The sequence below is a fragment of the Barbus barbus genome (assembly GCF_936440315.1).
Source record: "Barbus barbus genome assembly, chromosome: 36".
NCBI classification, from domain to species: Eukaryota; Metazoa; Chordata; class Actinopteri; order Cypriniformes; family Cyprinidae; genus Barbus; species Barbus barbus.
This window is the reverse complement of record NC_136714.1, coordinates 10,073,280-10,099,880: the sequence shown is the minus strand read 5'-3', so window position 1 is coordinate 10,099,880 and position 26,601 is coordinate 10,073,280. Positions and strand designations below refer to the sequence as shown.

General features: G+C 38.4%; 1 protein-coding gene across 2 annotated transcripts in view; it reads left to right on the top strand.

Annotated features, from left to right (window-relative positions):
• The window catches only part of LOC306856302 (teneurin-2-like), a gene marked incomplete at its 5' end in the record, with an annotated part of 227,828 nt that overhangs the window by 28,867 nt on the left and 172,360 nt on the right, over positions 1 to 26,601 (top strand). The gene's annotated exons all lie outside the window — the stretch shown is intronic.

Genomic DNA, 26,601 nt, shown 5'->3' with positions numbered 1-26,601 from the left:
CACTGGTGCCATAAAATATCTTTCATTCAACCACCAAATCTGATAAAAAGCCACAGATTTCTTTTAATGAATTTTCAGACTTTTAAGCTATTAGCGGGAGCGCTACAAATTGGATGGCAGCAGCTTTTTAAGAAAGCTTTTGTTTAAAAATGGTGTTTTTGTGTCAGGAGAATTCCCTTCTTCAAATCACCCCTTAACTGTTCATTTCTATCCCTGTTGAGAGCTGCAGTCACAGGCTGACAGATTGCTGCCTTCATCATAAAGCTCTCATTAGAAACTTCATTAATCACAATGCCTTAAACAAACCCAATGCCAATTAGCCTCACATGGCATAAAGCCAGTCTCTTCAGTCCATTTCTCTCAATAACATGAGTAACTGTCTTTGAAAAAGTCATTTTAGTCTCTTTTTTTAGACAACATTCAAACCCTGAAAGGCCTATTTTACAAATTTTAGACCCCGCGTGTGTGTGTGTGTGTGTGTGTGTGTGTGTGTGTGTGTGTGTGTGTGTGTGTGTGAAATTATGTAATTTAATATTTTTGTGAAAACAAATATTTGACTTTCTAAACACACATGCTCATCCATGATTCTCAAATTAATAAAACTGTCTTTTCGGATTTTGAATTTGATCTTCGTTTTCTCACATTTGAACAAACTTTGCATTTGTCCGCAATATCAATATAATGAGTTTCAAAATGAGTGTGAATGTGGTCAGGAATAATATCCGTTTATAATGGTGTCCGTGGTTAGCACTCAATTATGAAGCGATAGTCTCATTATCACCCCTTCTAGAGTGAGATTGTATAGGCACAGAAGTGGCTTCTCAAGAAGATTTAAAGAAACACCTGCTGCTTGCATTGTCAAACCAGCCATTTCCTTGAAACCGTATTAAGTTAACTTACAGAATGCCCTTGTCGGCTGCCAACAGTCATCATTTACTAGAAGGAAAGATGCCGTCTGGAATGATGACACTTGCGACGTGCGAAGACGTGATAAATGCTTGTGCTGAGAAATATGGGAAATGAAGTGAGAGCTGCAAGATCCAAACAATCTGTATATTAGCACATATAATACTTCCCCAACCATGGTTATTTTAGAGTCGTTGACCAAATGTGATCTTACTAAAATTTTAAAAATTTTAAAATATAAAAAAGCTATGAAGAAATGGAGCTGCAAGGCCATCTTGCATTGATTATAAATAGCTGTAGAGATTTATAAAAGGGCCAATGAAGTAGAGTTCCTGTACTGCATACTTTAGTTTAGTTTAGTTTATTGTCCTTTCGGAATGCACCATGCACCATGTGGTTCACACTTTGATTATGGCTTATTAATATTGTTGCATATATTACATATGTTCTCTGTCACTCAGATACCCTCCTCCCTTTTCTTGCTCTTGAGCTCACAGTCGTTCAGTCTATTCAAACCCGAAGGTGATATGAAATGATAAAAGCGACACGCTCGAATTTCATTCTGCCCCAGTGTTGTTGACCTGGCAGCACATTAAAGGGGACGGCTCTGGAGCTGCACATGGGCCACAACTGCATCCATCTGACTGCAAGCCAGAGAAAACATTCATTTGTGGGTTTAAATCTGTAGAAGGTCTAAATGTCTAAATATTATATTTTGATATTTGTGCATTCGCCACCATCGCTTCCACACTTAAAGGGAGGAAAAAACACTGCAACATCATGCGTGGATGATGACACCTCAATGTCTCATATATGAAATGCAAAACAAGTCAAATAACTCAAAATGCAGATTCATTCAGAAACAATATTTACATATTTTGATTTGCATATACTTATTTCTTGTTTATTGCATTTTTAAAAAGCTAATTTTTTTTGTCAAAATGCTTTTTGTCAGAACCTCTTGCCATGCTTGCATTAACTTTCATTTACAGTAATATTTATTTATTTATTATATTTGCTAAACATGCATATACTTAATTTTCTCAAACCAAAAACAAAAATGCAGACAAGTAGATACATGTTGCTAACATGTTATTGCAGCACTATTTGTGAATACATTAAAATGTTCTTTAAACATTTTTATTCAACTACCTGACCCCCCCCCCGAAAAAAAAACACCTCAGACTCCAGAGGGTTAAACATGGTGTGAATCTGAGGGTGAAATGACAAAATACAGATGAAAAATCATGTGAGAGGAATCAATAAATGTCCTCCATGTTCACAACCATGTTCACGACTAAATAGGTCAGTCTGGTGAAAATAGGTAAGCCTGTTGCTAAATTGCACTTACCAACTTGGAGATTACCACTAGTCACATCTAAATCCAAATGAACTGTGTAATAATGTTATGATGAAATATATGAAATAATATTTTGTGAGTGAGCTGGTATTTAGCGATTGCTCATCTCTATTAAATTAAAGCTGCACCTTCATGACATCTGTTGTGTTTACAGTGGATTTGTTGACTAAAGGTCTGAAAGAAATGTGACTAATAATCAAAGTTAGTAGCTACATAAAATTTTCTTTGTGTTCAGTGATGCTTATGATGTACATCTTTCATGCTATTCTTCTCAATAACACAAAATGAACAATAGCATCCAAAGCAACAAATTCTCTTGTTATACTGTTTATCAGCTCACCAGACACCTGTAGAAGAAGCAGCAAAGTCATTCAGCAGATTTGCTATCATATAGGTCCTTCTGTAGAAAAAAATCAGTTTAGACATCCACCTGATCGACCCACAGCTCTACAGGTGTGTCTGGCCATTTATCAGCGTCAGCCACCAGACAGAGAACAATGCTGCCTTCTCATTTTTAAAGAGCTTGTTTTCTGAGGGGGAATTTATCCATTAATTCAATTCCCAGAGTTTAGCACCACAGAGAGCATGGAGTCTCGCTCTTCACGCCTACATCCTTGGCACACATTTCATTTGTTCTGCTCAATCAGAGAAACAGTTAGAAAGTAAAAAGAAAAAGGAAGTGTGTTGATGATTGTAGTGGAAAATAAATGGAAGACAATGGATTTGATGGAAGATAATGAGAATGACTGACAACCACCACTGTCATTTGGTGAAGGGCTCGCAAAGATCAATGCCACTTTGTCTCCAATGATAGGCCGATGTATTGACAGGATAATCAACCAATCAGAGCGCTATTGAGACAATTCCTTCCTCGTGATTTTTCATTTGTTGTTTTGACCCTTTCACATGTCTCATATCAACAACAACTCAAAGGAGCAATGCATCCAGTGTTAAACTCCTGTTTGTTTTTTATTTAAATTGTGACTAAATTAAATAACTGTTAAATGTAATCTTTAGCAAAAAACTAAATTAATGTCCTTTTTCTTACTGTGCAATATTTGAATTTATTAAGGGAAAGCCCCTTGAGATGCTACATCTCATTTTCAAGGGGGACCCAATAGCACACACAAAAAACAATACAAAACAGCACACAAATAATGCACCAAAAAAAAAAAAAAAAAACCAACAGCTCACTACCCTATTTACCCACCCACAGTCTACAACTACATATACTTTTTAATATCTAAATTTTTTTTTGCCATTTTTCCTCCTCACAATAAGCCCTCCTAATAACAACAAGAAAATTCAACAGTTCAAAACACTGATTTAGGAACATAATGGCCAACCTTGAAATACTGCATGCCATACAAAATATTTTGTTAGGTAGCTTATAAAATTCCCATATACAAAATTCAAATATTTGTGTTATTTTTCTAGCTTTGTAATAAGCCAGCATAAGCTGTCTTTTTTTCCCTTCTGAACTCCAGTGCTCCTTCGTTTGCTTTCAATATTTTCACTGTTTACACTGTACACTTCCTGCTGTCTTGCTTCCTGGCAACCTCGTAAAATCATCCTTCTGTGACGCTCTCTGCACTGCTGTTTGTGTGGAGGTCAAGGTGTCGCAGCACATTTACATTGAATCATTTAGCAGATGCTTTTATCCAAAGCGATTCACAAATGAGGAGTACAAATACCTGCCGCTTGTGTTCAGAAGTGCATTGAAGCCATGGTGTGAATCATGTGAATCAACCTTTATATCTAAAACTGCAACTTTTTTGTAATTATTGCAACTTCATATCTGTTGGGCTGTCACAATGTGATTTTTATATTTCACATTGACGTTATATCACTCAGTATTACTCACAATATAACTTTATTTCTTATTTTAAAGTAAAAAAAAATCCTTTTATTTTATTTAATTTTTTTTTTCATTTTAAATGCATTTCTTTTTTACTTACATATGAGCTACATATGAAAATCAGCATCTGGCATGTTGTATCTGACTCACTTAGCTTCAGTGAACTGAATGAGTTGACTCTACACAGAGTCTCTACACAGTGACTGTCCTGTGGTCAGAAACGTCTCCTCTGCCAGAGTCCAAATGGATGATGAAGCGCCTGTGAGCTCTTTGCTGACAGCTTCTGATAATGTGCCCTCTTTATAGAGGAGGCAGAAACTAATGAGAAGTTAAAGGCACTGAATAAATTGGAAAATTGCAGCAGAATGATGCTGTCCGCTGGCCTGTTTATGGGGCTGAGGGGGCAGGAGAGAGAAAGACTTAGCGGGCTTTCTTCAGAGAAGATATACAGACACAGACAAACAGGCGCGCTCTCTCTCTCGTACCCCACGGAGAGGCCATCCAGAGCGGGTCAGCGGCTCCCTGCGAGTCTCCGGCATTGTGTGAGGCCAAATAAAGCCTGGCACAATTTGACAGCAATTATTATGGAAATAGAGAAGCTTGTGAAAGATTAACTAGGCGAAATTTAGAAATGGTCTTGGACACGAAATAAGTTCATGTTATAGAATGAAATAGCATGCTGCTCTTATTGCTACGGAATTTATGCTAATCTGCGCAAGAACGTGTGTGTCTGCTATATCAGCACGCGTGTGAAGACTTATCACCTTTTCCTCCACCTGAGCGATGACTCCATAGGCTACGCTGGTGCTCCGATTTCTGCCTTACACAAGCGGCCACCCAGTTGCAATGGCCTGATAAGAGTCGGAGGGGCAGTTCGGGCCTCGCTCTTGCTCTTCCTGGCCCGGCATCTGCAGAGCGATAAGTGTTTCCCCGAGAGCTGGAGGAGATGAAGACCAGAGAAGACACATTTCTTCAACGGTATTAGAGAAAGAGTGATAAGCGGCTGGATAATTTGTCGACTGCTCGGTTTCTATTTCTGCAGCGTTGAGCAGCGTGGCCCCGCCCACTGATAAATCTCATTGGTCCAAAGGCTTCTTTCATAAAGCGGTTTATAAAATGTCACGAAAACCTCCATTTCAGAACAGGTCAGGTCTCACCATCAGTAGCTGTGGAAAAAGCTGTATTTTAAAAACATGTACATTTTAAAACATATCAAAATAGAAAACTGTTATTTTAAATTGTATTAATATATTACAGTTTTTTTTACCATATTTGCAGTCTTGATGAGCATACATAAATAAATATAAATGTAAAATTTATGGATCAGAAACATACATAAATAAATTATTTATGGATCAGAAACATCAATCAATCAATCAATCCAAACTTTTGACCATATACATACCTTCAGTATTACTCTGGATTTTCGAACATAAAAGAAGATATTTTGAGAAATGTCTTGTAGTGTTTTTGTCCATACAATGGAAGTCTGTGGTCACCAAACCAACATTCTCTACAATATCTTCCTTTGTGTTTTGCAGAAGAAAGCGTTTCATACAGGTTCGGAAAGACACAATTTTAATTTTTAATTAATTTAAATTTGTAAAATTATATTTACATAAAATATTTATAATTAATAATCTATATAAAATACATATTAAAGAGTCTATTCACCCCAAAATGAATCCATCCAACATGTGACTTTTTGATGATTCATAAAGTCAATGCCCACTGTCATTTTGAGAGTCCAAAAAAATAAAAATAAATACTAATGAGAATAGAGAGTCAAAATAATAATAATAAATCTTGATATTTTGAGGTCTTACGAAGTGAAATGATTAGTTTGCTCTTTTAAGTCAAATAACTGATCCGCAGTCACACAATGACAACGTACAGTATATGCAAGTGTATCATAGAAGCACCCAATAATCATGTGAAAATAGTATATTTTACATGTCTAAAACATACTAGTCTTAAACAACTCACCTTTTTCACATAAACCAAGAGAAATCATAAAAACTTTAATTTTGCTCCTTCAAGTTTAAGTTCAAGTTTAAGTTTATTTGTATAGCGCTTTTTTACGATACAGTGGGGATCGAAAGTTTGGGAACCCCTTGCAGAATCTGTGAAAATGTGGATAATTTTACCAAAATAAGAGAGATCATACAAAATGCATGTTATTTTTTATTTAGTACTGTCCTGAGTAAGATATTTTCCATACAATATGTTTACATATAGTCCACAAGACAAAAAATAGCTGAAATTATTAAAATAACCACATTCAAAAGTTTGGGAACCCTTGGTTCTTAATACTGTGTGTGGTTACCTGGATGATCTACAACTGTTTTTTTTTTTGTTTTGTGATGGTTGTTCATGAGTCCCTTGTTTGTTCTGAACAGTTCAACTGAGCACTGTTCTTCTGTTCTAAATCCTCTAGGTCCTGCAGAATCTTCAGTTTTCCAGCATCTTTTGCATATTTTAACCCTTTCCAGCAGTAACTGTATGATTTTGAGATCCACCTTTTCACGCTGAGGATGATTGAGGGACTCAAACACAACAATTAAAAAAGGTTCAAACATTCACTGATGCTCCTGAAGGAAACACGATGCATTAAGAGTGAAAACTTTTGAACAGGATGAAGATGTCCAAATTTTTCTTATTTTGTTGAAATATCATATTTTTCCATTTAGTTCTGCCCTTCTGATGCGACAGAAGATACTTGCATGTTTCCTGGAAGACAAATGAAGTACAATTTACCTTGATCTTCAAATTCAAAAAGTTTTCACCCCCGGCTCTTAATGCATCGTGTTTCCTTCAGGAGCATCAGTGAATGTTTGAACCTTTTTTAATTGTTGTGTTTGAGTCCCTCAATCATCCTCAGCGTGAAAAGGTGGATCTCAAAATCATAGTTACTTCTGGAAAGGGTTCAAATATGCAAAAGATGCTGGAAAACTGAAGATTCTGCAGGACCTGGAGGATTTTTCTGAAGAACAGTGCTCAGTTGAACTGTTCAGAACAAACAAGAGACTCATGAACAACCATCACAAAACAAAAAAACAGTCGTAGATCATCCAGGTAACCACACACAGTATTAAGAACCAAGGGTTCCCAAACTTTTGAATGTGGTTATTTTAATAATTTCAGCTATTTTTTTTGTCTTGTGGACTATATGTAAACATCTTTTATGGAAAATATCTTACTCAGGACAGTACTAAATAAAAAATAACATGCATTTTGTATGATCTCTCTTATTTTGGTAAAATTATCCACATTTTCACAGATTCTGCAAGGGGTTCCCAAACTTTCGCATGCCACTGTACAAATCGTTGGAAAGCAGCTCTACAGGAAATTAAGTTTCCACAATATATGAAATATTGCAGAACCTTAATATATTTAACTTATGGCAAAATTTGGTAATTCTGTATGTTGTCTGAGCGTTGGCATCCTCTGAGGGGTTGGCATTATCTTTTCTCAGGTGTTCGGTCATCTCAGATCATTTAAGGGTTGGATCCAGACTGAAGCTTCTGTAATCCCTAGCTACCACGGGATGTGGCAGAAACAGAGAAACAAATAGAGACATAATTAGCATAGCTGCTGTTCCATCTAAGCAAAAATGATTTGTTCAAACCAAGCTAAAGAATAGCAATATTCATTCAAGTGCTCGGTTCACGCATGCTTGTATCAGTTATTCACTCCAAGTCTGAACTATATCCTCAGTTCATTGTTAGATTAACTGAAGCTCTGAATGAGTTGGCAAAAACCACACAGTTTGGAATGTAATGTTTCTCATGTTTTTTCATCACTATACCTATACCAGGGGTGTCAAACTCAATTCCTGGAGGGCCACAGCCCTGCAGAGTTTAGCTCCAATCCTTATTAAACACACCTGATCCAGCTAATCACGTCCTTCAGGCTTATTTGAAAAATAAAGGGTTTGTGTGTTGGAGCAGGGTTGAAACTAAACTCTGCAGGGCTGAGTTCGACACCTCTGACCTATAGAAATAAAACACTTTCTGATCAGCTGTGCTGCATTACACAGCAGTTTTTTTTTATTAGATTTAGACTGAGAAATAACTAGTTGAATAGAGATGAAGCAGAATTAGTTAAAACCTCTGTGAATCACTAGATTGCATTGTTTAACCCTGCCCACTTTGAAATTTCATTGGTCCAAAATTCTGCTCCATTTAACTATGTAATTAAACATAAATATCTTCTGACTGGCTTGAGTCATGTTTTTTATGTTCAGTGTGCACAGACAAATTTGTCGCTACAAACTTGTCGCATTGTGCAGTTAGGTCACAGTGTAAGGAGACAGCCAGGTTTGTGCAGTGTAATGTACAAATTTGCCCCTTGCTGCTATAATTGAGTTGATGGTGCATTCCAGCAACATTTTGCTTGGCAGCAGGGCTAAAACAGAAAAAACAAATATACTCAGGATTACTCATGATGCAGAAGAGCTGTGGTTACATAATCAACCTTCTTTCCCCGCAAGCACAATTTGAGCGGAAGATCATATGAGGATCATTTAGACACTGTTTACTGTTTCCTTCTCTTAACATCTGTCATGAAGTCCTCACATCCACAAACCCTGAAAGATGAGGGATTCCAAACAAGCTTGTTTAACTCGTCTGTTTGCATTTGGGTCTTGATTCACAGGCCCATATGGACTTAGCATGCAGACTTCTTGGATTTCCTCTGCTGATTTTATTTATTTATTTATTTTTGGCAAAAAATCTGTGGAATCTATGGAATATATTTAATGTGTTGAAGAAGATATTTACCCAAAGATAAACACAATAAAATAAGTAATAAAATGATAATAATTAAAATGTCCACTACCATTTGGGGTCAGTAAGATTTTTTCAAATGTTTTTGCTTGCTAAGCCTGCATTTATTCGATCGAAAATGCATAATAATATTGTAAAATATTTTAAAATAACTGTTTTTCTATTTTAATATAATTTAAAGTGTATTTTTTCCCCCTGTGATTAAAGCTGAAAAATATGCTTTTTAACGTTTAAAATGGTTGTGCTGCTTAATATTTTGAAAATATGGAAATGTGATATTTTTTTCAAGATTATTTGATGAATAGAAAGTTCAAAAGAACAGCATTTATTTGCAAAGAAAATGTTTTGTAACAATTAGGTCTTTACTGTCTTTGTCTTTGATCTATTAAATGCATCCTTGCTGAATAAAAATTTAATTTTCTTAAAGAATACTGTATAGAAATAATAGGAACACTTACTGTCTAAACAAATTGTAATGGTGTAATAAAACAAAATTAATTTAATTTAATTTTGCATAATCTACTCCTTAAAATACATCTAAATCCATAAAATTATTATTATTTACCCTCATCAAAACATTTTTTTGAGTTTTTTTTTTTTCTTTTTAAGAGTTTTCTGGCTTCTATAAAACCATAAAAGTAGTCCATTTGACTCATTCCTTATATTCAGAGTCCTCTAAAGCCATATGAGAGCTTGTGTGAAGGAAAGACAGAAATTGAAGTTTTCTACAGATTCCGTGTGGGCCTGCTGATCCGTAAGTGATGTGGTGCGTAACCCTACCTCACCCACTCGGTGTGGGACACAGCGGGCTGCGACCCTGCAGTGGCCCAGATCTGCTTTTCAGTCAGTCCAGAGAGGAGACACAGAGATCCAGAGGAGCATTCAAAGCCTTATGAGCGGCCTCAACAAACACGCTCTTGCCTGGGGAGCATCTCACGATTCACATCCCATTGCCAATGTGTACCATTAGCGCTGGCACAGCTTCAGTGTTGAGTGCAGCCATATCAAACGAGCTGTGCGCTTGTATCCTTATCTTTGTCTCTTTTCACTCTCTTTCTAGCTCTCTATTCTTTTTCTCTGTACACTTTTCTGCCTGCATTTTTTCTCACACCGTTTGATACATCTGCCAAAATGCACAAGCACATTCTCTCAGAAATCACAGGGATCACAGGTAGAGAGGCAGTGGGAGACTGAAAGGTGTGCTGCAAACAACTGCTTCAACAAGCGTAATTAAGCCTCGCCAGCCGCCTCAAAGTCTCGCCGAGCCCTAGAAAGGTTTTTTACCCCGTTAATGTTTCGTTTTTTTTCCCAGTCTTAATCTACACTGTAAAAAAAAATCCGTAAAATTTACGGTAAAAAACTGGCAGCTGTGGTTGCCAGAATTCTACCGTTAAAAATACAGTAGCAACGTTTTAGGTTTTACGGTTGTAACTTAAATTTACAGTTAGATACCGTAATTTATTTAATTGATATAATCTTAACATACCAACCTATTAAAGTACTGAAATCTGTATTTTGTTCAATACACTGATGAGGTGATGATGAGAAAATCACATGATGAACCAAAGCCCATCACAAGTAACTTTTAAACAATAGCATATACAGAAGGTGCACAGTGTCATTCACACAAGCACTAAACACCATCATGGTGAGACTCATTAAACTGAAATATGATATAAACATTCATTTAACAACATTAGATGTAACATACAACCCTAATAAACATAACTGATAAGAAAAAACTAAGAAGAAACATAGTTATTTCAAAGAAAAAACGTCAAATTCAAACAGAATTTGAAATGGAACGCAGGGAATTCTGGGAACGTCAGTTTACGGTTTTTCCCTGTAAATTTTACAGGAACTTTCCGTTAACCATGTAACAGGTTTTTACCGTAGCATTTTCACAGTTTTTTACCGTTAAAATCACGATCATTTTTTACAGTGTAATTTTAGACGCTTTTTGAGCAAAAGGTTGTTTTTATTCTTCATCGCTCGTGCTGTTTTGCATTCAGATGCAAAACACAACAGCTGCGACTTGCCGCAGTAAATGATTGTGCTCTTTAGAGTCTTGTGAATATGTACTGACATGTTAAAACAGTACACTTTAGACAGAACTACACAGTGAGCCATTATTAGGTTTGAACAACTTGCTGAGGCACTTCAAATAACTCATTTAGGAGCATTCATTGCTGAGAATATTTAGGACCATTTGTTTATTTCTTTAAAAGAAAAATTAATTGAAATTGAAATTCCTCCTACTAATTCTTCCTCTTTGTCTATGAATATTGATATTTAACATTTTGCGATATTTAAGATAAAATTTTGAAAATCTCCAGTTGACTTGCATCAATAAAATGTTTGCAGCTTAATGTAATTTTTCTCACAATTCTGCCTTTTTTTCTTACGGTTGCAAGTTTACATCTCGCAATTTCATATTTTCTTCTCAGAATTGCATAATATAAACTTTAAAATTGCATAATAAAAAAAACAATTGCTTTTAGAAGTTATATTGTCAGAATTGCAAATCTGACCTTTTCTCAAAATTCTGACTTTTTTTCTCATAATTGTGAGTTTATATCTCGCAATTCTGACTTTGCAACTGAGTTTGTGACTGTTTAAGTGAAAAAATTGTGAGATAAAAAGCTGTAATTACCTTTCAATTCAGTGGTGAAAACAAGCAAGCTTTGATATATACTGTAAATGATCTCTTCAGAGTTGTTTTTCATTTCTGAAATACTGTATCATGCTGGGAAGCCACACCCACAGAAAAATCTATTTGGACCAAAAGGATACTCCTCATGTTGTTACGGAAGAGGTTCCTGTACCGCCTCCCTCGCACCACCAGAGGGAGCCGTCTCCCGAATATTAACTCTCTCATGAACTCCAATTCCCATCATGCCTCATACCTGGGACTGATTGCACTCCACACCTGCACCTCATTAGCACACACACATATAAGCCATTCACACACAGCATCACACTGCCAAGACTTGATTTGCTCACGAACCTATGCAGGAGTCACCCACATCACTCCCGAGGAACGTGAACGCCGCATGCAAAATCACCTTTGTATCTTCTGCGGTCAACCAGGACATATGAAAACAAAGTAATTCCCACCACAGCGTTATTAGATTCTGGGGCAGCGGGGAACTTTATTTCAAGGGAATTTGCTACCCAATGGAAGTTGAAACTAACCCCATGTAACTCATCCTTTGCAGTGGAGGCGCTAGACGGCCGACCCCTCAGCGAGGGGAGGATTCTTCAAATAACAGATGAGGCCACACTCCGTATTGGAACTTTACACGCAGAAACCATCCGATTCTACGTCATCAATTCAACCATTCACCCCGTAATCCTTGGTCTACACTGGCTGCGCACCCATAACCCTCACATCTCTTGGAGAGAAGGTCAAATTATCCAGTGGGATACCGCCTGTCAAGATCGCTGTCTGTCCAAGATTTCAAGAACCTACAGTAAGACCCCTGACTCATCTGTTACAGACTGACAAGTTAAACGTGCCATCTGAGTACTCTGACCTAATCGAGGCCTTCAGCAAGAAAAAAGCATCTCAGCTACCTGAACATCGCTCCGTTGAGTGTGCTATAGATCTCATGCCCGGTACCATGCCACCAAAGGGAAGAATCTTTCCTCTGTCTCAGCCAGAATCCGAAGCTATGAAACACTACATCGAAGAAGAATTAGCCAAAGGCTTCATCAGACCCTCGACCTCACCAGCATCAGCCGGATTCTTCTTCGTGAAGAAGGATGGGGGATTGCAGCCCTGTATTGATTATCGCGGTTTGAACGACATCACTGTAAAGTTTCGTTACCCACTGCCTCTGGTGCCAGCCGCATTGGAACAGCTTAGCCGGGCCAAATTCTACACTAAGTTAGATCTACGCAATGCCTATAATCTGATCAGCATTCGTGAGGGGGGATGAGTGGAAGACCGCCTTTTCTACCACTAGTGGGCACTACTACCTTGTTATGCCCTTCGGCCTAGCCAACAGTCATTCTTTCAATCCTTCATGAATGACGTCTTCCGGGACATGCTCAACAGGTGGGTGATTGTATACATTGACGATATCTTGATCTACTGCAACACCATGGAGGAACACGTTCATCACGTCCGGTCAGTTTTAAACCGTCTCGTCCAACACCAACTCTACGCCAAAGCTGAGAAATGCGAGTTCCACCAGACAAGCACATCATTTGTGGGATACGTGATCAGCCAGGAAGGGGTAGCCATGGATGAGAAGGTTAGTGCGGTCTTGGAATGGCCTTTACCCCAAACAGTCGAAGAACTTCAACGTTTCTTAGGATTCGCAAACTTTTACAGACATTTCATCAGGAACTTCAGTGGCATTGCCTCACCATTAACCACCATGACGAAACGTCACACAACCCGTCTAAACTGGTCCACAGAGTCACGTCAGGCTTTCAACGAGCTAAGAACTAGATTCACCTCAGCACCCATCCTACAACATCCAAATCCCGAGCGACAATTCATCGTCGAGGTCGACGCCTTCAACACGGGGGTAGGGGCAGTTATGTCGCAACGTCATCGGCAACCGGCCACAATGTACCCATGCGCCGCCTTTTCCCGCAAATTGTCAGATGCCGAACGCAATTACGATGTGGGCAACTGTGAGCTTCTTGCCATGAAACTGGCCCTCGAGGAGTGGCGACACTGGTTAGAGGGATCTACACACCCCTTCATTATTCTCACTGACCACAAAAACCTAGAGTATCTCCGTTCAGCCAAACGCCTAAACCCACGTCAGGCCAGGTGGGCTTTGTTCTTTACAAGATTTCACTTCTTGGTGACATATCGTCCAGGCTCCAAGAACACTAAAGCTGATGCTCTATCCCGCCAAACAGAGGAATCGACTCACACCACCCTCTCCGAAAATATTATCCCTGAGAGTCTGCTCGTGGCTCCAGTACAGTGGGATATTATGACGGCGATCGAACAAATGAATCTTCAAGAACCACCTCCTGCCGAATGCCCAGCCAACCTCACTTATGTTCCCGAGACCCTCTGAAAACAACTCCTCACCCAGGTACACACAGCACCCAGTTTAGGTCATCCCAGAATCGCAGCCACAACACCGCTCCTTAGAAACCGCTTCTGGTGGCCAACTCTGTTATCTGACCACCACGTTTATCCGTAACTGTACCAGCTGCAATACATCAAAAACTCCCCGACAATTACCAGCCGGCCTTTTGACGCCACTTCCCACACCACACCGACCTTGGTCACACATTGCCATCGACTTCATCACTGATCTACCATTCACAAGGTCACACCACTATAATCACCATCATTGATCGCTTCTCCAAAGCTTAATCGTCTTATCCCTCTGCCCAAACTGCCCACGTCCTTTGAGACCGCCGAACTTCTCTGTAATCATGTGTTCCGATTCTATGGTTTACCCGAAGATATCGTATCAGATCGCGGACCACAATTCACCTCCCAAGTTTGGACAGCCTTCTTCAAACATCTAAACATCAATATCAGTCTCACATCCATTTATCATCCAGAATCCAATGGACAGACAGAACGTCTAAATCAATAAGTAATCCGGTTCCTACGATCATATTGTCAACAACAACAAACTGAGTGGAGCAGATACTTGTTCTGGGCCGAATATGCACAAAACTCCCTCACTAAACCCACTACAGGTATGACTCCTTTCAAGTGTGTTTTGGGTTTTCAACCACCGCTATTCCCCTGGTCATGCGAACCCACCGATCTACCTTCAGTAACGGAATGGTTACTCAGTCCCAGGTATGTTGGTCCATTTAAAATTATCAGACAGATTTCTCCTGTATCATTTCGTTTGGAACTGCCTGCTAATTATCGTGTCTCTCCTACAGTCAATGTTTCACTACTGAAACCCGCTGGTGGTCCGAGAGGAGCAACGGAGGAAGGAACCGCACCCCAGACCCCCCGCCTATCCTGATTAACGGCGAGGAGGCGTATCATGTCCACGAGTTGCTCGACTCCAGACACCGGGGGGGTACACTGCAGTACCTGGTCGACTGGGAGGGATTCGGTCCGGAGGAGCGTTCCTGGGTTAACGCAGGGGATATCCTTGACCCCACTCTCACTGAGAAGTTTCACCGGATGCACCTGGAGAAACCGGTCCCCCGGCGTTGTTTGCCTCCTTGCTTCAGGAGCCGCTCGCAGGGGGAGGGCTCTGTTACGGAAGAGGTTCCTGTACCGCCTCCCTCGCACCACCAGAGGGAGCCGTCTCCCGAATATTAACTCATGAACTCCAATTCCCATCATGCCTCATACCTGGGATGCCCTGGCTGTCATTTCCGAGCTTTATATACCCGTGTTTGTTTTGTACCTCTCGACCTTGGACTGTTTCACGTTGCTGATTGTTCTCTGCCTGCCCTGACTCGGATTGTTTACTGGACTATTGATTCTCACTGCCTGCCTCAACCTTCTGCCTGATTCTCGACTCTGTCTCTGCCTCGTCTCCATTGTTCAGTTTGCTGGGGTTTGACTCTGCTTGTTTGACCATTCCATTAGTCTGATCTTTCGCAACACATGTACTGTATATTAAACATCTACTTTTTAAAGCATTATATACATATATTTTATTTTTTCCAGAATTTAAAAATTAATTTTTAAAACCTCCCATTAATTTAACCCTCTGGTTGTGTTTGGGTCAAATTGCCCAGAGGAGATTTTCTTTTTCCTGAAAATACTAGTTAACATTAAAGCATTGGACTCAAACTTACTGACTTTGTTCACACAGGGTATAAATACTTCTCAGAATTTCTTGTAGAATTTTATATCACCTAGTCACACTTGTGGCGTTCCCGGTCAAAAATGACCGGACTCCAAACAATTGCTTATAAATCTCTCATTTTGCAATATTATCACCAAATATAGGATTCATTCTTTTTGTCAACTTGTTTTCTTTCATTTAGGACTGGTTTTGTGTTTCTATTCGCATCTGATGTATCGTAGGCCTCATTTATTTGAGAGTATGTACCTTGTTTTTGGAGTGAAAACATTTTTTTATGAATTTTCACAATATCAAACAAAACAATATAAAAACTTGCATTATTTATCACTCTAGTGTGATTTAATGTTTAATCAGGAAGTTTGCTTGTAAATGCTTTTATTTTGTACAAAATTGCAAAAAAATCACTCTTCCCAGTCTAAGTACTTCTCAGAATTTCTTGTAGAATTTTATTTCACCTAGTCACACTTGTGGCGTTCCCAGTCAAAAATGACCGGACTCTTAACAATTGGTTAGAAATCTGTCATTTTGCTATATCACAAATTATTGGATTCATTCTTTTTGTCAACTTGTTTTCTTTCATTTATGACTGGTTTTGTGTTTCTATCTGCATCTGATGTATCGTATGCCTCATTTATCTGAAAGTAGGCACCTCTTTTTTTTGTGAAGCATTTTTTTCTGAATAATTTTCACAATATGAGATAAAAAAAAAATGTGAAAATTTGCACTGTTTATCACTCTAGTGTGCTTTAATGTGTAATCAGGAAGTTTGCTTTTAAATGCTTTTATTTTGTACAACATTGCAAAAAGTCACACTTGTCAAAAATGACCAGCTATTGAAAGTGAATGGGGAAGATCACAAAAAACAGCACCAGTACTCTTGTGAGGAAAACGAAAGCCTCAAAACCTATTGTCATAATGTTTCACAATAATGTTTTGTCTAAAATATGTGATGAAAGAAAAGATTATTTTGAAGTCAATGCAGGCTAAAGACAAGGTAGTTTGAGCATATGTGTGTGTGTGTGTGTGTGTTTGTGTGTGTGAGAGAGAGAGATAGAGAGTGTTAAAAGCATATTGCATGCAGTTCAGGGTAGGATGAAATAGGTGTAATACTCACAATAGTTTGTATAGGTGTGTGTGTGTGTGTGTATGTGTGTGTGTGTGATAACGTTAGTATACATGCATCCACACACGCACAGGTCCAAGGCCTTTATGTTTGTAAGCACAACATGCTCCTGAGCACTAGTTGTTTCCCTTACTTTCATTCTTCCCCATTCACTTTCAATTTCCGGCCATTTTTACAAGTGTGACTTTATGCAATTTTGTACAAAATTAAAGCATTTAAAAGTAAACTTGCTGATTAAACATTAAAGCACACTAGTATGAGAAACAAAAAAGCTAATTTTCATATTTTTTTATCAAATATTGTGAAAATTATTCATAAAAAAATGCTTTTTTCACTCAAAAAATGAGGTGTCTACTTTCGGATAAATGTGGCCTACTTTCAGATAAATGAGGCCTACGATTAATCAGATGCAAATAGAAACACAAAACCAGTCTTAAATGAAAGAAAACAAATTAACAAAAAGATTGAATCCTATATTTGGTGATAATATAATGAGAGATTTATAAGCAATTGTTTGAAGCATTTTTGACCGGGAACACCACAAGTGTGACAGGAATCCGAACATAACCAGAGGGTTAAAACAATAGTGTTAGCCATTTTATTTCATTTGTAATATTTGCATTCTTGATAGTAATTGTTCTAATTTTACTATTAACTTTAAGCAAGTGATAAGAAGTAAAAAAAAACTTACATATCAACTGTAAGGCTCGTTTATTGGTCCAATGGAGGTTTCCAATAAAACGAGGAAGGTTTCTCTGCGTATTGCTTGTCTTTCCTTTTAGCAACACAATCAAGATTAAATGCAATATATTTCTTTCACATGTAATAACTCGTTGTTTCATCTGACTCCATAAATGAAAGGGTTTTAATGATATCTGTGCATCATTAAAGTGAACGAATGTTTGATTGTTCTGTTAAGCTCTGATTATACTTTACCCGCTTAGATCAGGAAACTATATCGCTTCGAGTTCCTCACCAGGTCTCCGGCACAATTTTGTCAGTTCCAATGACCCAAAACAGAGGTATTTGGCTAAATATCTGAGATTTGCCGTATTCCCACGTGCACAATCGAAGATATTTAATACTTAGCCCCTTTGGCTGCCCCTCAGGAACTTAATTCAATTGTTTACTTTAGTAGAGTCTTCCTTTTTGGCCACCATTTAAGAACATTAGTCGATCAACTTTACCTTTCTTCAAAATGGCTTTGTCTGGCCAAGCTCGTGGCTTTTCCCACGTAAACTTATCTAAAGTAACATTAAATTAGAACAGAGGTCATCGACGCATTCAGATCTAGGCTGATCAAACAGCATCTGCTGATTCTAGACAGAAACTTACTCGTCTCCTCATCCAAGCACACGTGAATTTAGGTATTGGGTATTAGTCGTCACTAATCCCTGACGCAAACTTGTGGAAATATACGAATCCGACAATCTACTTGGGAAAACAAATCTCAGAGTCGGTCAGAATACAATCAAACGTTTACAATTTATTGATCAGGTAATGAAGCAATAATTCAAAATCCAATTCATAAGAATAAAATCATCAGTTGAACATGTCATAACAACAATTCAGAAATAGAGGAATTTGTAAAAATTATTACCTGTCAACACAACTACACACAGCATTTGTGTGGGAAGTCAGTTTACAGACTCCCCGAACTTTTCTGCACCTTTTCCTTATATACCCAGCTAATTCAATATTCTTACCAAAAGGTGGCGTTTGTCATTATAATTACAATTTGGTTCCCTGTTGAGGGATTCACGCTGTGAGATCAGAATTTGTACTTGAATGGGTTCTTGTTTTACATGCAGGAGGTATCTGAATGGGGGATCTGGGGAGGGAAACACCTTTTTAAGAGACACATGACTTTTCTCATATTTTATAACTTCTTTTAGCTTTTCATTATGGTTGGGAGAATGAGACCATTTTACCAGGCGCACAGAGACACTTTAAATGATATCAAACACGTATAGTTACTTCTTGTGCATACCTAACATTGCATAGGTTTCAGTGTATTTTATGTGAGGAGGAGGAGGGGGGTGAAGGGGAAATAGTGTGTGTGAAGTGTGAGCTGCACTGTGTGCTGCATCTCTGAAGTTCCTTTTACATCTGCAGGAGATAGTTCAAGTGTTAATTTTCAGGAGAGCCTTTTGTTTCGTCGAGGGGTAAATCAGACATATTGGCACCAGCCTTACACAACCAATAAACAATTTGGCATTGACATATTATACATGTTTTGTGATACCTTTTCCATGTACAGTAAATGGCTGCAATAGAATATTTTGCATTTTGTCAGCTGTTCGGTTAGTATTTATATGGGTAGCCCCGCCCACTGTGGAATCTCATTGGTCCAAAATGGGTCCCATTTAAATGTAGACCTACTCTATATTAAACTTAAAATATATTCTGATTAACTGAGATTGTCACATCATGCAGCAGTTTTGAATGAAGTGTTGGCAGACAAATGACTTGCAAAACCTTTTTAGCTTGAAGCATTGAAACTTCCTTTTGTGCTTACAAACCTAGTCTCATTTTGATTTCTCCATAACATTCCTACCACCTCCATATCTGAAGTTTGATTGTTGTGTGCATCTGAGAGGGCGAGATACATTAATGCTTCAGTAGATGGATTGGACGTTAAGTGCTAAATAGTTGACTGCGAGTAGGTTTGCTGGTTGAACAGGGCCGTGGAGAAGCGTGTCATTATGATTGATTGAAAGCCCGTCTCTTTGTTGTTCTCTGTTTAAAGTTCACCGCACTGCGGAGGTGTAGCAACCTATGCTTTGAAGTGATTGATGACTGCTGCGAGATCTTATACCTGAGCTCCCTGTCACTCGCGTGCCATAGGCCAAGAAAACCGCCGTTTCCATGGATACCGTTACAGATTTCTGCTCGTTACACCCGATTGGTCGTGCCCTGCGCTGGGTGGGTTGTCCTTGCCGCTCTGCCATCTGGCTTTGGTCCGCTGCTCGCGCTTGAAGAACCGTGGACGTGAGAATGAGTCGAGTTCTCCTCAGGGGTCTCCGAGGAGCTTCATGGCTGCCTGTCACATCGTATCAAATCTCCGGATCTGATACCGAGCCAGTTGCGAGAACGCCCGCTCTCTATCAATCACTGAGATGCAAAGTCAAATGGAAACGCTCTGACAGACAGAGCCAGAGGTCTCGGTAATGGCCTGGTGGTTTGAATCCTCCTGAAATATTTGTTCTGGCGAGAAGCAGGGCAGAAGTTCCAGAGAGTTCCGGTCTGAAAGTGTCTGGAACTTGAGCCCGTGGAGCTCTTAGTGTCACAGTGAGAGAGATGTCCTGTCAGTCAGCAATACCGTGAGGGCGCACACGCACATTTGCATGAGCGCGCAGTGGCATGCACATCATTACGCAGGCAGGCGTCGATAGCAGGCATTTCTTCCTGACAAGGCTGCTGTCATTTTCCAGGCCGCTGCAGAAAGCTGGCTCAGCCTGGAGCTCGGCGTGCTCTCACCTTGACGACGGGCAGAGAAGAAATCTGATCGTCACCTATGAATTATTGATTTTCTGCAAGGCTACTTCTCTGCTTTATTTGAGATGTTTGCAACCGTCCACTACCAGGAACCCAAAAGAAGTTACTTGCTCTCAACCAGTGTCGTTTGAATTCATCGACTTTTTCTCTTTCCCGCTCACGCACACATGTAGTTTTCCACGTGGACGCCTACCTGCCTCACACACTAATTGGCTGCTTGGATATGCAGAGTTAGTTTTAAGATTGACACCTACAGCACACACTTGAACAGCAGAATATCGTAGCAGCCCATTTCAAAGTAGAATAAGCATGGATGAGATCTTTTACTGTAAATTATAGATCATTTAACATGGACTATTTATATCGGTCTTTATGTTTGTTTAGGGTGGGCATCTGTAGACATGTTTTTTTCTTCACTTAGTGAAAAATCAAACTATAATTTTCCATTTTATCAAGAAAATATGAGTGGTGGGGATAGACAATGCCACATATTTTCTTTTTTACAATGATACAAGCCCAAAACAAATTCTAGGGACAAAATGGGTAATTAAAAACAGTTAACCGATTTTATTAATATTAAATAAGTCTGAACTAGGTGCAAATGATCAGACTTTTGATCATTCATTCAACAATTTCTGAAGTTTAGATTTCTATCAACCTGACCAAAAAAATACTATTAGTATATGTTTATTATATGTTTATATTATTGTATTTTTGTGAAACTTGGGCCTGTTCACACAAAGAAAAATAACTATAAAGATTACAGTAATCATAACTACATTAGTTTCCACACTGAAGTCTAGAATGCACAACATGACTTTTAACATGCTGTTTATGTAGAACAGTGAAAAACTCCATAGTAAAGGCCTGTTCAAACCAAGAATGCTTGCTATAAAGACAACTGTAACGGTAACTACATTAGCGTAATATAGACAGACAGTTAGGTTTATTAAGTGCATATTGCATTTTTTTTGTCACTGAGTGACTGCCGTGACTAAGTGCTGGTTGTGACCACTGTGGGTTTTCAGTGTTGCTGCTTAAAATGAGCAGAATAGTTACTATCCTACATAACTTACTAGAAATGTTAGTTTTTAACACTGAAGCTTATGATGCACATTCAATTATTTGATGCTAAATAAGTAATAAAATGATTAATATTTAAAAAATAAATCAATATTTTTATGCCAGTATTATAGTATCAGATTTCACGATCAATTTCTAGCGGTTGTTTGCCCAGTGAAACTCGCTTTTTTTATCGTCTGCCAAACGGAATTTGTAGATCTGATCAGTATCTGTTATGCATAAATACATCTTGCAATAATGCTCTCCTTATCTTTCATTGTTCTGTTAAATAACTCTTCTGAATTTGATCTCTTTTTTAGCAGTGCTGTAATGACAGTGTCTTCAGCCACTTGACCTTGATGTGCTTCAGAGTGATTGTGAAGAGGGGGAAGAGGAAGCTGGCTGATTATGTTCACAGTTTGAGCTGTAAGCAAAAAAACAACGTGTCCTCTGAATAATCTTATTTGGTCAGCAGGAGCTCTTCCTGTTTACAAAACACACAGCAGTGGCACATTATGCTTTAGCTGGAGTCTGCAAAAGCACGTGTGATAGACAGACAGACAGAGTTTATTGATCCCTGATGGGAAATTTGGATGGAAATCCTCCGCAATATGAATCTTAATGTGCATAAATAAAACACACACACCAGATCATTACTGTGAGGCACGTTTGCTTGAGCTTTTGCAAATATTGTACACCAGGGTCGGTTTTCTCTGCTGAAATGGTGCGCAGTTGTTTGTGCAATGAAAAATTCCTCATTTGGTCAATGGATTTGTTTTACATTGTGCCAGATAAATGGTTTGTACACAAGCTTAATGATTTAGTATGTTAGATCCTGTGCCGGAAATGCTAATGAACCTGACAAATCACAGTCAGAACTTTCTACAGTTCAAACTTTTTCGTATCATTTTCTGTATTTGCGAATTTCCATAATGACGTAGAAAAGTGGGTGCAAATGACACGAAGTTAATGAGACATCTGTGAGCCGATTTGCCTGTGAAATCACATATTTCACCAACTCAAACGTATCCAGCCAAAAACCCCCCTGCGACAGTGGCGCTTTCCCCCTGAAGTTGCCACTAGTTAGGCGTTTAATTACCCTGTGAAATCCTGCGACACATGAAAATCGTTAGCAGGGCATTGAGAGGCTCTCAAATACTGAATTGTGGGCCCATGTTTGCCTCGGTCAGCCCAAAGTCGTGTAACAGATAGCTTGTCAGAATCACCCTCATTTTATGGGCTCACAGATGGTACATCTGTCATTTTATCTCAAAGACAAGACATTAGTATCAAGACATAAGGGTTCTGGATTAAGTGTCATTCCTTTCTGATGTTTTCTATGGTGTGCAGGAAGGTGTTTTTATTATTTTTCGCAGATGTGCTGTTACAAAGGACAAATAGAAGTAATTACTTTTGATATTACTATTTTTCAAAAAATCGTGCCAACCCCATGGTGCTCCAATTGTGATGATTTAGCACTGAAGAGAAGCCAGAAATAGCATATTGTGAGAAAAGCCTTCACCTACCAAACACACTTTTTTAGGTAAATGTTTCATTAATTTTAGTTTAACATTTTAGTTTACTCAAATACAGTATACAGAGATTTATGCCACCACCAAAAAGTCTTTATAACATGTAAGCACACCTTTTTCAAGAACTGTTTTAAATGTACACTACCATTCAAAAGTTAGGGATGGTAATTTTTTTGTACTTTTTAAGACATCTTTTACTCTCACCAAGTCTGCATTTATTTGATCAAAATGTATTAAAACACTAATATTGTGATATATGAATCATTTAAAATAGCTGTTTTTTATGTAATATATTTTACTATATTTTGAAAGTAATGTATCCCCAGTGATGGCATTGCGGCCATTACTCTAGTCTCCAGTGTTGTTTTCAATGTTGAAAACAGCTGTGCTGCTTAATGTTTTTTCAGGATTCTTCAAGTTTTAAAGGACAGCATTTATTTGAAATATATTTTTTGTAACAGTGTAACTTGCACTTATTTCAAATATTTTACTAATTAATAATAATAAAAAAAAACATACCTGTAAATGAAAATAAAATAATTGTTAATCGAATCATTAAGGAACAAGAACTGTCAAATTATTTATGATTCCCATCCCTTGGCATGAATGACTTTTTCTTATTGGCCAAATATATCATCATCCACATATAGTGCCAGTTTAGTGTAAAAATCTTCTGTTTCTCACTCAGCGAAGCAAGGTCAGTGCAGTCGTTCCTACTGCACTATAATCTACAAGTCTGATTATGGCTCAGCTTTATCATTTTCACAGGTAGCATTTCTCCATCTGCTACAGATCTTTTAACCCTCACAATGAAATGATAATAAGCTGTCGTCATTAATTGACGAGGGCATATAAAATGAGTTGGATATGGACAGAAGGAGACTGTGTAGGCGAAGACAGAGGACCAAAATCCTGCTGATTTTCTCCCACCAGGCTTCCTGCTAAATTGGCAATATCCAGATTAATGTCCTTTCAGCTCCAGGTTTCCACCACGATGGTCATTAAAATCTAGACGGTGCTCATTTGAAACGTAGGGGGTGGCTTCATTTGAAAATGAATAAAATAATGCCTGAGCCCCTGGACGTTGACATTCTCTTATATGCAGGTAGATCACCCAGCAGGCATTCTGACATCAGCACATCCTGCTTTGCGAGCTGCGCCGTGTACCCGACTCCACTGATGGCACTTCGCTACAGTTGAGCCCAGCATTTGCCGACTGCAGCCATCCGTGTCCGCATGCAAATGTTTCTCTTCCTCCCCTCACATGTCAGATGCTAATTAGCAAATATCTAATTAGTGTTAGAAGATTAATCACTCTTGGGAGAGACGGCTGGGGGGTTTCACCGATGAGACAATGTGATGTGACAAAGATAGTTACAGAGCTGCTCCTTGCCAAAACACAAACAAATGGAATGAACGGAATGAGCTGTAATATCTGCTGATGTTTATAGATGTTCTTTAGTCAATGAGGTTAAAGGTTGAGACAGACAGACACATCCCTCTAAGTGATGTTGACTTTCACTTTCTTAGCTTTCCTTTAGCGTTCTGTATCGTAAGCCTCATGAATATTAAAGCATCTAAATAACATTTGTGAGATAGAAAACAATGTTTTATAATCCCAAACATATTAGGATGCAGAGAATCTGACGCAGTTGTTCTTAACTGGTCATTTACAACTCATTAATAGATGCTAAACAAAGTTACGCTAATATTACATTTGCATTGAGGCAGTTGGCAGGTGCTTCCATCCAAAGTGATTTACACTGTATTCAAAGTAGGGACGCACGCTATTGTATTTTTGCTGATATAACGATATTCTTCAACTCATTTTGGCTGATAGATGCGATACCGATACTAATACATTTGTGTTTGGAAACGACACCAAGTGTCTCCTGTGCAGGGATTGTATCAAATTATTTTTAATTTTGGTTAGTTTTTACCAAAAACTTACTTGTTAGAACTAAATAAACCATAATGAAGTTCTTTTATAATGAGAGTACATTGAAAGCTTTGAAAATAACTGTAAATTAACTATAAATCAATCACTGCATTTTTTTAAAACAGAAGCAGAGGTAACCTTAACATTTTATTTGTAGATTTAACATTTGTAGTAAAAAAGCAAAACAATTCTAAAAAATTTTTTTAGAGCTCCTTGTATTTGTATTTGTGCTCCGGCTGATAACATTCCGATAATATTGTGCATCCCCAAGTTCATGCATTCCCTGGGAATCGAACCCATGACCTTAGCATTCCTACAGTAGCACCATGCTCTACACTCTTAAAAATAAAGGTTCTTTATTGGCATCTATGGTTCTATGAAGAACCTTTAACATCCATGGAACTTTTTGTGCAAAAAACATAAGCGTAACTTTTGAAATGGAGAAAATGCTTCAAATATGTTGTTGAGGTCAATTAAAACTCTACAGTACCGTATTCCATTGCAAATTCATCTGTATCTTGGAGATTAAGCCATTGCAAGTAAGGACAGTTTGCATAACATTGCTTCATCCTTGAAAATCGTGAACAGAACTACTCAAATAAAAAAAATAAAAAAATATGACTATATTATTTATTACTATATTAAAAACAGGTTACTTGGATCACTGCTTGATGTCCAGTGTAAAATCTTGGTCCTAGAGCAAAATCATCTCTAGTAGATATTTCTTTCTTCAGCAGAACGTCACATGCATGCAGGTGTACAGCAGGTTATTCTAATCAAATCGCTCTTGCTTTTATCTACACAATGAAAGCTGCTTCTCATGTAAAAGAGAATGCGAGAACTGGACACGAAACGAGGGAAAAGGGCATAAGTAATCCTGCCGCCATTGATAGCCTTTGTTCTTCCTCTGCTGAAAGGGAATATTTGATTAGGGCCACCTTTCTGAACCATATTCATTTCACCATCAGCCTTATGAAACTAAACTTTGTGCTATAATTAGTTATCGTCTTCCAAACCTCAATACGATCTTTAAGAGGGTTTGAAAATTTGGACAGCAATTCATTAATGTTGCTCATTTCTCAAGTAAGTAGAAATCTCAAGTTTGTAAGTAAAAGCCTGTAATATATTCTTACTTTCCTAATTTTTTTTGGATGACTGTTGTACTGTTGCTCAGTGATATGACACCAGCATTTTTGAGTCACTAATAAATTAAAACTCTTTCTGCCCACTCTGAATTTCACTAATATGACTTGGGCAGAAATTGAACAATTTGACTGTAAGTGTGTAATTAGGGCTCCAGTTCACTCTAACTGTTGATATGCTGGAAGTAATTTGAAATACGCAAGGACTGTCAAGTGCACGGCTAGCGGCGTTTTAGCGCGATATAGCCAAGAGCAGCTTCTGTGTAAGCAGTTTTACTGATAGCCGTTGGCTTCACGGCATGGCAGAGAAGGTGAATGTCTGCGTTCTGTTTTGTGCTTAATTGGGGACCTCGGCAGTTAGACACAGCGCTGGAGGAAATCTTTAAAAAAATTAATGGTGGTTGATGAGGCTGTCTGATTGGCTCTGAGCTTGGGGAGGAGTGGGAGGTTATAACTGATGCTGTTGGCACAAACCCATCCATAGAAATTGACACTGGATTGAATGATTCATCCAGCAGAGGCAACGGCATTTAAGATCATTTGCATATCGTAGTGAGCTAGATGAGTGACAGCCACAGGCAGACACCTGTGCAGTGATTAGCCCAAACCATGACAGCCAGCAGAGTA